Genomic DNA, 14,154 nt, shown 5'->3' with positions numbered 1-14,154 from the left:
TTGAATTTTTATACGTAATGTTATAACGGCTAAGTCGTACCCTTACTCCCGCAGTACCCTGTTTATGGTTGTCTGTCATTTACATTGTTACATCCTCTAGTAATCTAGATTTTAGTCTATCATACCCAAATAAATAAAAACTTGATCAATAACGGGGATTGATTTTTAGATATCAATCAGTGTTTGATAATAATCGAATTGGATAAGTTGAAATATTCGTAAACTAACCTAAAAGTGAATGGGTCCAATTTGCACAGTGTTGAGTTCTGTAAAAGATAAAACAAAAATCAAGATAAAGTCAAATAAAATTAATATTGATGTGTACTTATTATCATTTAATAAATATATCAATGTCTAATTTAAATTTAATAAAACTGAAATTTAATTTTAAACAAACAACCAACTATCATCGGTATTTTGATTACCTATCTATAAAACATTTGGATCTCTTGATAGCATACGTATACCTAATATTAATATTAATTATAAAAATACCTTTAAAGTGACATAAAATAAATGAAATAAAACTTTTAAATTTAGAGTAGAAAAGTTCATAGCTTACTTTTCAAACTGCCATTTGTCTATAATTTGACTAAATACCTACCTAGGTACATCAATAGACTATCTTAATAATTTTTATACTTGTCTTAGATAAGTACAAATTATTCTTTTGCTAATATCATTTGCCATTAACTTTTCATAAAAAGGCAGTTCAAGTTTTGTGCGGTTTAAAGAGGAAACATTCTAACATCCTACTTCTAAAAATTGAATTTCTAAGTAGGTACCTAAATTAGACTCTTAAAAAGCAAACATCTTTTTCCACGCTGAAATCCATTCAACTTTAGATAAGAACATCTTCATTATAGCGCAAGGATAAGGTGAGCTATTAAAATTCTTTTATATGGGTTTGCTGTTAGTTTAATCGTAAAAGAAGGCTTATCTTCTTTTAACTTTTACCCCACCATCGTTATGTCTATGAGAGCTAATGTCTATGGGGACAACTCTAACCTGACACTCTAGTTCTTTCTTTAGTCATTTTGCGCTAAACGCAAAATAAAACCGCTTTATGCGTAAATTTACAAGTTTATTGTTCCACCTCATTTTAATCACTTTCTGGATAAGTATGAAAGTAGTTTTGCGCAATTAGAAAGAAAACGTATCCTAGAAGGCAAGCTATTTTATGTTTGGACGATGTGAGAGGATGTGAAATTGGGTCTTAGATTAGATAAGAAAGAAAATTCATAGACCCTTAGAAACAGCAACAATAGTAGGTACCTATGAATATTACAAAATAGAGGGACCATTTAAAATTAAAAAAAAAAGGGAAATAAAAAAAAAAAAAAAAAAAAAAAAATACACAATATCATTATCATAAATGCATGAGTATTTCAAACAAATGCGTGATGTTAATTACTGAGAAAGAGACCGGTAAAGATAATGTAACTTTGTATGCAACATGCAACACCCTTTGTATGCAACATCCATAGCAACATCCTGACAACGTAATAATGGTGTGAATTAATTTGTCTCCAAACACTAAACATTTGAAATTATTAATTTATGATTCTAATTCCTACCACAACTGAGCGTAATAAAACTATGCTGGGTTATTACTTAGCTCCCTTATGAACCCCAATTATTCTCAGACCCATTTAATTCTAATGTCAAGAGGTTTGTCTCAGTTTTGGATAAGAGTGGCAACGATTATTAGTTTCGAAAATCATTATTGTTATTATTTTAATCTTGCTGTGCTTTTCTGATTCGTTGAGGAGAGTTTCAAGTATCTATCGATTATTTTCTAGATAGGTACAATAGACTCTTTAAATCATTATTGTTATTATTTTAATCTTGCTGTGCTTTTCTGATTCGTTGAGGAGAGTTTCAAGTATCTATCGATTATTTTCTAGATACAATAGACTCTTATGTACCTAGTAAAATGTAGAAATATTAGCATATAGTTCCGCCATATTGTGTTGCTGAATTATTAATTAGTCATTACATAATTATGTATTATGAAACTATCGGTAATACATAGTATAATCTTTGATATAGGTGCTTAAAACCAGTTTAATCCACAATGAGTCAGAGCCACTTCAAAAGAACAAAATAATGATATCCTAAAATATCCCTTATTTCCATTACAAAATATTTTTCAACAAACCTAATACTTACTGTAGAAACAGTTCCCAATGGTAATACAAGCGGCTATTCCTTCCTTCTGAAAAATCCACAGCGAACTTCATAGTATAATCTTTGATATAGGTGCTTAAAACCAGTTTAATCCACAATGAGTCAGAGCCACTTCAAAAGAACAAAATAATGATATCCCCAAATATCCCTTATTTCCATTACAAAATATTTTTCAACAGACCTAATACTTACTGTAGAAACAGTTCCCAATGGTAATACAAGCGGCTATTCCTTCCTTCTGAAAAATCCACAGCGAACTTTTTTTTCTACACAGGAGAAGAACAAAATGTAAATTAATATACTCTTCTGCAGGGAGTTTATGTTTACCTCATTAATCATCATCCTCATCTTGAGCTGTTATCGTAGCGATGAACATTGAACAATATGACTTCTGCGTTATTAATTGTATTCATGTTGTTTCTGTTGTTGTTCCTAATGTTCCTTGTTTGTATCGTTTCTGCACCTCTAAGGTTATATTAGTGTATTTCATTTGTTTCTTGTTGGGGTGTTTTATTGGATTCTTAATCGGCTCAACATTCTATTTGGTGGGTTTTCCAGCTTCGTATTTCTCTACCAATATATTGTTTACCTATTAGGCTCTTACGTTTATTTGGAATATTGACCTTTTTGGATATGGTTCTTTTACCAATTCTCCTTCTAGTGCTTTACATAAAGATTTAATGCTTATTAAATACCTGAAATAGGTAAATAATTATATGCGTATTTAAAGTTATTTAAAGAAAAAGCAACAAACAGCAACAATTGTCAGTTTGTTATGGGTATTATCTTTTTTACGCAATATAAGAGTATACAATATAACTCTTTGACTGCACAACTCAGATAAATTGAATAATTAACTCAGACAATTTTATCTGGAATTCCGAGTAAAATACAATGGGGTCTCTTTTTAATTAGTTCCCTCAAACAGCAACAAGTTGTGACAGTTAATTCATCCCGACATGGAATTAAATTAGCGTGTAACAATGTATAATTAACGCTCCTGCAGAAGCATAAATAACAAGAAAACGACTCATCAGTCAGAATTGACTCAGAGCTGTTGGAGATAAAAGGGTGCACATCGTTTTACTTTCTATTAACTCTTGATGAATTATTTTTCAATGATGTGTGTCGTGTGATCAATTAGGTTATCAAATATTTCGTGCTCTGACTCAGACACAGGTCAAGTACCTAGTTCTATTGTTCCATTAGAATTGGAGTCGTGTGATCAATTAGGTTATCAAATATTTCGTGCTCTGACTCAGACACAGGTCAAGTACCTAGTTCTATTGTTCCATTAGAATTGGGCTATTGGTGTTAATCTAATTAACCATGTCATATATTTTATTTTCATTTTATGCTTCCTTGCCTGATCTATCATTATTATCAGAGGTAGATGAAATAGGGTTAATCTAATTAACCATGTCATATATTTTATTTTCATTTTATGCTTCCTTGCCTGATCTATCATTATTATCAGAGGTAGATGAAATATAGTTGCACTTTTCATTTGAATACGAGTGCAATCCTTCAGGGAAGGAGGATTTCCTTCATTGCAAAAGATACCAAGTCGCCGCCTGTCTTTTTTCCCTCCAACCACTCCTTCCCTAGTTTCTTTTTCTGCCTTTGTGAGTGAATTCCCTCTTTTTTCCTTCTTTTGCTTTCTTTTTCCGCTGTAGATTTTCTTCTTCGTCTCCTTCTTATTTAGTAGTTCATATCTGAGAGAAATCTGCTCCTATAAGGGATTCCTTTGGTTTCTTATTAGTGCTATTAGATGTGTTTTAGGTTACATTCATTTTATGATCTCCCTATTTTTTTGTTTCATTGCGTTGCTTGTATGACTTTATGCATGTCATTCATTACTCTTTGATCAACAGTACCACCAATATGAATCACACTCACACAGGCGTTTAATTTTCTGTGCCATCTCATATTCAGTCCTTACCATCAGTGTTCTTAGAACATATGAAGTTCTAGAAACACTCGTACACGCCATTGTTCTGATAGAATGCATTGAATCTATAATGAAATTTTCCAGCTTTTCCACAGAGCACCTGTGAGCATAATATGTCATCTACGCTATCAGCAGTGTTCAAAACTTTTCTTTTCCCCTTTTCTCATATATCTACCTACCTAACTGTTTTTTTAAACTTCCTTCCCTAAGGCGTTTAAAAATTAAAAGATAGGTTTTCCGTGACCCATCCTACGTAATGAATATTTGATGGAAATCTATGAGAGATTAATAAAAAAAATTCCCAAAAATGACGCAGCGGAAAAAAATACCGTATTTTGAGTATCGCTGAATTGTTCTGCAATAGAGTTCAGTAGGTAGAAAGATGAAACTACCCAGACTTTTTTGTTGTTAAAAGTCTGCAGTGCATAAAATAATTGCTGAATTGCAGCAAAGCATATTAAAAATGAAAAATTCTGGAATCTTTGTAGGACAATTTTTTGCTTACGAGTCTACTGAAGTCATTTGGTATTTCCACGTCTATCTCAAATGTTGATTACTTGAGTAAGACATTATAAATCTAGATCCATTTGTTAACCCTCACGTTTCTGTCAAAATTGCTAGCTCTAAATCAAAATAGGTTAAACAGGTACTATAAATTCTTCTGACATTCATGAGTTTGTAGAAATTTATACGTAATGAAACTATGAAAAAAGTCCTTTACTTTTATGCCAATCTTAATTACACCCATGTAATTACCAAGATAACTATGAACCTACCTATGTGTTCTGTATAACAACTTTTATGCCAATCTTAATTACACCCATGTAATTACCAAGATAACTATGAACCTACCTATGTGTTCTGTATAACAGTTTGTTTGTTTGTTTGTTTGTTTGTTTTTTTCTGTCCTAATATCTACCATAGCTCAAATAGTAATAGAACGAAAAAATTGAAGCAAAAGATATTAATAACGCCCCCCAATACTCGTACGTATTTACCATCAGAAGTCAGCCATGTGATCGCATTCTGTAGAGAAAAAAAAACGCTTCTGAACAAAGCAATAAGTTTGTCAACAGGAAACATTCCCAATATAATATTGTGTTTTCTTTATTTATTTATTATACAATATTTTATCTAGAGATAATGCACGGGACATATTTTTATCCCTTTAGGAACTCCCACTAGTGAGTCTAGTGACACATTTTTTTTTTTTTTATATACAAACTGGTATACTCACACTGGTCTCTATCTATTGTTAAATATATTAGAATTGTTTTAAAAGAGAGAGAGAGAGAGAGAAAATAAGTTAGATAATTATTATTAAACTTAAATATACTCGTAATTCAAAGTTCTCGATTTCAGTTTAATAAAAAAAAGGTTAGAGAGTTAATCCCGATACTGAAAGGTGACCTCGAAAAATCATTGTAATGCGTAAAAATCTTATCTGAAAATTTTCAATTGACATAAAGGATTTGCTTCGAAAAACATTCTGCACTTTCATCATTGTAATGCGTAAAAATCTTATCTGAAAATTTTCAATTGACATAAAGGATTTGCTTCGAAAAACATTCTGCACTTTCAAAAAAAACAAACTGGGATTACCGAATACTAAATGATAAAGGGAACACACACAGACACTGAGTACGCTTTTATTAAATAATCACTTCCTGATTACAATTTCTAATGATTTTGAGTGTCTAGAAAAAGAGTCACTTAATGTCCTCCTTAGTCCTTGTGTCCATCACAGAAGAATTTGTGTTCATTTCAATATGTTGACATTTTGGCCAATTATGAGATAGGTCTTAAGAATAGTGTAAAAATATACGTATAAGTACATATAAGTAGTGCTTTATTTAGACTGTCTGCTTAGAACAAGTTGTTCCATTATACCAACAGTTTCCAACTAGGACGTCCTGCGGGAAAATGATATCACAAGGATTCAACTCATGAGGAAAGGAAGAGGGGAACTCTAGCTAGTAGAGTTTAGTTGGATATCCTAAATTCTCACACTTGGAAATTGAAGAGGTCATAAACGATTTAATAAATAATAATGATAATACTTATAATTTCAACATGAATCGCCTGAGATTAAAAAATAAATAATGATGTAAAGGTCATAAACGATTTAATAAATAATAATGATAATACTTATAATTTCAACATGAATCGCCTGAGATTAAAAAATAAATAATGATGTAAATGATTCACTGAGAGCTGGAAAGTAACAAAGTAAACTCCTTTGTGAGAGCAGTGATGAAATGCCAAGAAAAATAAAGCAAGGCGATTTTTTTATACTTCAAAATATACCATGTAGGCTCATTATTGGGGATAGCACTCAGATAGATACATAATATATTATACTGTGTGCATAATATGCTTAAATATTGAGCTGAATTATTTGACCAATTGCCGAAAAACTTTTTTGTTCGTGTAAACATGTTTTATTCTCAACACAAAGAATATTGCGGTAGGCTAAAGATAGCTTACTTTTCAAACTGCCATTTGTCTATAATTTGACTAAATACCTACCTAGGTACATCAATAGACTATCTTAATATTTTTTATACTTGTCTTAGATAAGTAGAAATCATTCTTTTGCTAATACCTATCATTTGCCTTTAACTTTTCATAAAAAGGCAGTTCAAGTTTTGCGCGGTTTAAAGAGGAAACATTCTAACATCCTACTTCTAAAAATTGAATTTCTAAGTACCTAAATTAGACTCTTAAAAAGCAAACATCTTTTTCCACGCTGAAATCCATTCAACTTTAGATAAGAACATCTTCATTATAGCGCAAGGATAAGGTGAGCTATTAAAATTCTTTTATATGGGTTTGCTGTTAGTTTAATCGTAAAAGAAGGCTTATCTTCTTTTAACTTTTACCCCACCATCGTTATGTCTATGAGAGCTAGGCTAAAGAATCAAATGGTAATATACCTACCCCACCCTGTTGTTCAGAATATTAATTTACCCAATTTTTGTGCTTTGTAAAAAATATAGGATTGATTCTTCATTAAATATTCTACAGTATTTCTTGAACCCCTCTTTATACCTAGGTATTATCACAAAAATAGGTTCCATCAAATAAAATCGATTAATAAAATTCTATTAAAGAAAATTTGAAAAAGTTTAATAAGAAGTTTTAATAAGAAACCTAGGTACCTACGCAATGATTTTTTTTTTTTTTTCAATTCGAATTTCCAATATTAGGCTAAAGAATCAAATGGTAATATACCTACCCCACCCTGTTGTTCAGAATATTAATTTACCCAATTTTTGTGCTTTGTAAAAAATAAGCACTAAAAACTCACCATCGAAAATTTGACCCGATTACATTATTTTCCTTCCTATAGGATAAGGAAAGTAAAAATTGACACACGTGGATTTTACATCCTGGGGAAAAATAAGGAAGGAAAAATCAAGGATGATATAGAAGAAAGGGGATGCTTTTTCCTGGAGGGAAAGGATTTTGCATGTTGTAGGTACAAGTATTTGTAAAGATTTTTTCTCTTTTCGGTTCAAGTTTGTGAATACCTGGGCCCAGGTGTAGTTCAGCCCCGGGTTGAAATATTTAAACATGATCTTCTCGTCCCAGATCTTAGATAATTATGGAATTAGACACCCAGGAAAGGCACAACAGAAAAGTTTTTAAGAAAAAAAGTCTACGCCTTTATTGTAGAAGTTAAGAGCTTAGCCGCCACATACTCCTGACATAAATTAGAACACGTACACATAAGTTAAGAAAACAAAGTTAGGTTATAAATATCTGTAACTTTAACTTTAATTCCTTGTTTTTATTTTCTTCCTCGTACGGAAATATGAGTCTAAGAAATTCAGCAGCCTTCTTCAGTCTCGAAAAAGGAAATTTGTCTTCGATGAAATTTTTGAGCTCATTGAACTTTTCTTGTGTTGGTTAATGTGATAAAATAGGTCCTCTGCTCCCATTTTACAATACAACGTAACAACGCAACGTAACGATGAGATAAAAGGGTGTGTGTTTATCTAATAACCTTTGGATAAACCAGGGATTTCATCTCGAGAAACAACTTTGATTTTAATGGATTTATAGGGTAATAATAAAATTTTCTAGGTGAATTGTTTCAAATAACGATTATTTATTGTTTTAAAATTCTCAATTAATTTACAACAATTAAATCTTCACCAAAATAAAATAAAATATTTATCTACCTAACAAAAATCATCTTCATTATAATATTTTCCAACTTTTCCGATATTCTACCAATCCTCTTATCACTTACTGTTCTGTCTTTAGTGTCTTTATGAAAAAGAAATAAAGATTAACCACTAAAGCCCGAAGAGGACAAAATAGGATAGAGTTTTGAACATAGTTCCGGGTTGCCCTAATCCCACTTAACAACCCTAGCCCCAGCTTATGTCCACTGCCACGAATACAAAACTCACCATGTGTAAGACATTTGAGACATAATTGTCAAAATATTCTATGTAGCATTTCCCGAATAAAGTTTTTTACAAAAAAGTTGTGTTTAAAATAAAGTTTTAAGGACGTGCGTTGGTTAATTTGCACGCACAGAGTAATCTGAGATTATTTCTGGATTGAAGTTTTTTTTTTTTCGTATAAAGCACTCACGGGTACTGCCATACGCTAAACTTCTTTGTCCTTTGGATAATGTGGGTATGTATGACAATAACATTATACATACGTATGTTTGTAGAATAAATTTAGATTATAGAACAAAAGTTCCTTAGTTTGGTAAGTTGTTCTTTCTCACTTTTTACGCACTTTAGGATTAGTACAGAAAACAATATGGAATTGGTACTTGTGGTGTATGTGGTGTCTTTATTTATGTGATACTTGGGGCTTCAGTAACATGAATCCTAAATTCTAGGTAGAAATACGTATAGCGAAATGTCAAAAATGTGTCAAGAAGACCCAAAGATCTAAGCTTATCTGTGAATTCGACATAATAAACTTGGAATCCTCAACGATTTCTAAATAAATTGTATTCACCACCTCAAGAAAATGGGATTCGAATGTAATATACTAATAAATGATAAAAATATAACTTTCTACATCCGATGAAAAAAGCTCATCTAGAGTATGAGAGCAACATAAAACCCAACTCTATGTTTATAACACGACGTATGCAGTTGACAGATAAATAAAAGAAGAAGAAGCATTTAAAATTTTCATGTCATATTTATTTAAAAACAAAATGAGTATCATTCTTGCTACCTTTGATAGGTACTCAATAAAGTTATGATACTTAAAGTTCCTTCATAACTAGGTATTAAAAAGTGTGTTGCATTGCATCTGAGGATTGCACTGTTTCACTCAATATTTTTGTATAAGAAATTGACAGCGACTTGAATTTTAGAGATTTTGGTGTCTGCAGACCTATGTTTGTAATATGCCTTTGTCAAGAAGCAAAATCTAGATTTGTGCAAGAATAAACATCAAATCTACCATTATTTAAAGCTCCGTGCCTGGTTTCCGATACACCTTTCCATACGATCATAATGAATATTTCTTCTACTGACATCTGCATTTGACTCAATACCTTACAAGAGACATTGTCTGAATAATTTATATGTGGAAACTCTCCCATATCGAAAGTCCTAATGATGAAACCACAGAATACCTGCATTGTGTGTCAAGCTGCCAATGTATCTACATCAGTGACGTGGTCTATCTACGGGATCACCGCTTTTCTTCCTATTTACCGGATTTTCCTCCCTCCTCCTAATTACCAAAAATAGTACGTGATTATTCAACCTGGATTCTAAGACCACCAGAAGATTGACGTATTTTTATTCAAGCAATTGAAACAAGATTTAATTACATTTAACTGTAAACTGTACCTATGATCAAGGACCTCTGTAGCACTCCGCCCTGCCCGCTAAGTCAAAATTTGACATGAAATAAGACCTTGTTTAGACTGCGTTAGTAATAGGAATCACATACATTTTGTGCATATTTTATACTCGTATGTGTACAAAGAATGCCGGAAATTCAAATGCAAATTTAATGTATGCAAGCTAGCGTGTTGTTTGTTGTCACATAGGATACATCATCTAGCATATGTCTTCCTATCACCTTTGTATCATAAAAGAGTTATCTGGTTCGCAGATAATAAAAAATGTTTAAAAAAATTACAGGTTTTGATATACCAAAGGTTTTGGTATAGATACCTCTCCTATCTACACCTCTGACAGGATAAACAAGGTATATTCTATTCAACTGTATAAGAGTTTATAACTTCCCCTTTTGTATATCCCAGCACACGCCTCTGCACTAGGGTTGCCAGACGTCCCGTATTTCCCGGGGCGTCCCGTATTTTGGGCACTTTTCAAAATGTCCCGTACGGGACATGCGTGTCCCGTATTTTCCCCAGTTTCACCATCTCCTCCGGTAATTAATCTTTACCAATGTAACAAATTAAAATTTTCCAAAAATATGAGAAGTGAATAATTTTTAATTTCTAATTTCATTAATAAATCTGAAGAAAAAACAGTTGATTGTAAAAAAATTGAGTGTTTTTTTTTTCTTCCAAAAATTGCAGGGTGAGGGCTAGGGGGGGGGGTTTAAAAAAGCTGCTTGTCCCGTATTTTCATCCAAAATCCCGTTTTTTTTACGTTTTAGGTCGCTTGTCCCGTTTTGGGCTGAAAATGATCTGGCAACCCTACTCTGCACGCCATTATTCTCACCTCTTCATAATATTCTCCTTTCTCTTCATTCTTGGGAATACTGTGCTCACTCATGGGGGTTCAAAGCCTAAAGTTGGAGAGAAAATTACCATAATGCACACTGACACTATTGACAGGATCCTCTTGATGGTGTGACGTGTGTTCGCGTTTCTTTATCATATTTCTTGTACCTATAGGTAGACATTAATATTATTTTTAATATTTCAATTTCTGTGCACCAACATAAACATACGAGGATTCACTTGAATGATCTTATGTTTTGTTTTCCCATAGTTTCGTTATTTTTGCCAAAAGCCCTTTAATCGTAGACACATTTTATGGCATAGGCGAGGAGAATGATAGGTTCAACATTGTATCATACAACTTCTGATGCAGATTATTATTACCTATTTGGAAAATTGAACACTATGAAAAATACCTTAAGAGGTAAAAAACCGTATCCCTGAGAGGATAATTCCATTAAAAAGTTCATTATTCTCATTATGGAGGGATACCTTTGATTACATGGGTATGTGCATGATGGGTATTATAAATACTCTTTGGATCCAAAGAGTTTCACAAATGAAACGCATCATTATAATAATTCACACGAAACGTTGTGGGAATTTCCTTTCGACCGAGATTTAGATTTATTCGCCATTTTCCAAGTGATCAATAACCACCGCCTGCATCTAGGTGAATTTATTTCCCAATAATGCAGCCAAGATAAGCTTCGTTTCGAATTCCCAGCGGGTTTTCTACACGTTGGACTTGTATATCATACATTGAACGTGGAAATGTATCTCCCCCACATAGACATCCTGATTATGCAAATCAGATGGAAAGGAGATGTAAAAAACATACAGCAAACATTTTCTCGCTTCCTCATGTAAAAAAAAAAAAAAAAAAAAAAAAAAAAAAAGAAAGAAACATTGAAAAGAATATGTATATGAAAAAAATGTAGGAGAATGACCTAATGACCAAGTTTCCGACATTTGAAGAAAAAAATCAAGTTCATTCCGAAAGTTAAATCACTAAAAAAAAGAAGACATTTAAGTTTTTAAAGAAAGTGAAATTTTGTCAATAAAAACAAACTACAAACTTAATAAAAAACAAAATTATATGGCCACATTATAATATATTCAAGCAGCAAAGGAAACGAGATGTGTTGCAAGGAAATATCCACACCTCCTTTGAAAAGAAAATATTTTCATAGCGCCTCCTAGTACGAAGGAGGCATACAAATCATGATTAAAAAAAATAATAATCTGGTGTGAACATCACACGACTTTCCTTATCCTATTGAATGATGCTTATTTGGGTGTTCTTCTACCCTAACTTTTACAATATTTCTAACCGTATAGTCGGTATAGCTAAAAACCGCCAAAAAACGGTAGAAAACCGCCAAAAAGCGGTCAAAATACCGCCAAGCATTACACTGATCTTAACCAAAAGTTTCATGTCGCATCCTTGTCACACTTGACAGCTAAATACCAAATTTCAAGTCTCTAGCTCTTACCTAGGTATTATCACAAAAATAGGTTCCATCAAATAAAATCGATTAATAAAATTCTATTAAAGAAAATTTGAAAAAGTTTAATAAGAAGTTTTAATAAGAAACCTAGGTACCTACGCAATGATTTTTTTGTTTTTTTTTTTCAATTCGAATTTCCAATACGCACTAAAAACTCACCATCGAAAATTTGACCCGATTACATTATTTTCCTTCCTATAGGATAAGGAAAGTAAAAATTGACACACGTGGAATTTACACCCTGAGGAAAAATAAGGAAGGAAAAATCAAGGATGATATAGAAGAAAGGGGATGCTTTTTCCTAAAGGGAAAGGATTTTGCATGTTGTAGGTACGAGTAGGTATTTGTAAAGATTTTTTCTCTTTTCGGTTCAAGTTTGTGAATACCTGGGCCCAAGTGTAGTTCAGCCCCGGGTTGAAATATTTCAACATGATCTTCTCGTCCCAGATCTTAGATAATTATGGAATTAGACACCCAGGAAAGGCACAACAGAAAAGTTTTTTAAGAAAAAAAGTCTACGCCTTTATTTTAATTTCCAATACTTGTTTACTCCCACTTTAATTCTCATTCCAATTTTCATAATAATTTATTATGTTTGTATACCAAGATAACACAGATCTTATACTCGTAGCTATGAGATAGAATAATAATAATTTGTATATTCGAACGTTTTGAATCTAATATCCTCAAATTTACAAAATTTAACTTGTTTACCTGTGCAAGAACTATCCAAATTGTCCAATGTAGGTGTCACTTTAGCACTGATATTTCCAAAACTTAATCACTTTCCTCATCCAAAAATACCGCAGGGAAAACCCACTTACCATTAAAAAAAAGCGCACAAAAAAAGTCACTCCGGCATTACAAAAAAACTTACAAGAGGACCTTTCCCCAGAAGCAGCACAGTTTATTCTGAATTAAAATCACTTCCTTATTATTGAAATAGGAAAGGGGAACCAGATGTAGTGTACACTATAATTTTTTTCTTCTTTTTAATTATTATTAATAGTTCATGATCATGGGAATTAACAGCTCCCCTCATTCTGTTGTTTTAATAAAACACTTTATGTTCCGATGGTATCTGAATATTCTTTAGTTTTTTTCTTTGACCCCTTTATTTTAGATAATTTAGAGTCCCACATTTTTTTTTTTTCATTTTTTTATTAATTTATTTTTTATAGGTGATAAATTTCCATTTAATTGTAGAGCAACCTCCATCGCATCGCCTAGTGGTACCACTTTGCCAAAGCAATGTTATGTCAAAAATCAATTTTGATTTTTCTGTTCTGCCCTTTTAGATGTAACACTCAAAGGAGAATGTAACACGGGGGTCTACAGTCTCATGTTAACATGAAATTTGAGTAGGTTATTATGCAAGTGTAGATGCATGATCCAAAACTGGCCCTAAGTCCCTCACTCCAGTTAGTAGCAAAAGGGAAAATTCATAAATGGAGTATCTGAATTCTTGATTTTGTATCGGAAATTCGATTAAAATAATAAAAAATTCACCAGAAAAATTACATGATCCAAAACTGGCCCTAAGTCCCTCACTCCAGTTAGTAGCAAAAGGGAAAATTCATAAATGGAGTATCTGAATTCTTGATTTTGAATCGGAAACGTTTTTGTAACACATTCGATTAAAATAATAAAAAATTCACCAGAAAAATTTTATTTGTGTAAGTAGTTGAGAAAATAAATTGACGAGTTTATTTTTATTTGTTTGTTGGAGAAACCCGTCATCGTCATCTGTCAGTTTGTTTGGTTTATTATCGTGTTCAGCGGGCACTAAACTTCGTCCTTTGTAGCTTTGTGTA

General features: G+C 32.2%; 1 protein-coding gene across 5 annotated transcripts in view; it reads right to left on the bottom strand.

Moving 5' to 3' along the window:
* LOC103505448 (G-protein coupled receptor moody-like) overlaps positions 1 to 13,257 on the bottom strand; it is a 29,796-nt gene extending 16,539 nt beyond the window's left edge. The window contains exons 1-2 of one of the 5 annotated variants that reach the window (XM_017442423.2): positions 13,055 to 13,257; positions 229 to 266 (exon numbers count right to left, since the gene is read on the bottom strand). The gene's annotated coding sequence lies outside the window, so the exon portion shown is untranslated. Of the gene's footprint in view, positions 1 to 228; positions 267 to 2,172; positions 2,196 to 2,382; positions 2,471 to 5,378; positions 5,636 to 13,054 lie in introns of those variants that run through there. The other 4 variants (XM_017442422.2, XM_026820782.1, XM_026820781.1 and 1 more) reach the window with 4 other exon arrangements.
* Positions 13,258 to 14,154: the final 897 nt, after the last annotated feature.

Source organism: Diaphorina citri, unplaced genomic scaffold, assembly GCF_000475195.1.
Source record: "Diaphorina citri unplaced genomic scaffold, Diaci psyllid genome assembly version 1.1 scaffold175, whole genome shotgun sequence".
NCBI classification, from domain to species: domain Eukaryota; kingdom Metazoa; phylum Arthropoda; class Insecta; order Hemiptera; family Psyllidae; genus Diaphorina; species Diaphorina citri.
This window is presented reverse-complemented; position numbering and strand designations above follow the sequence as displayed.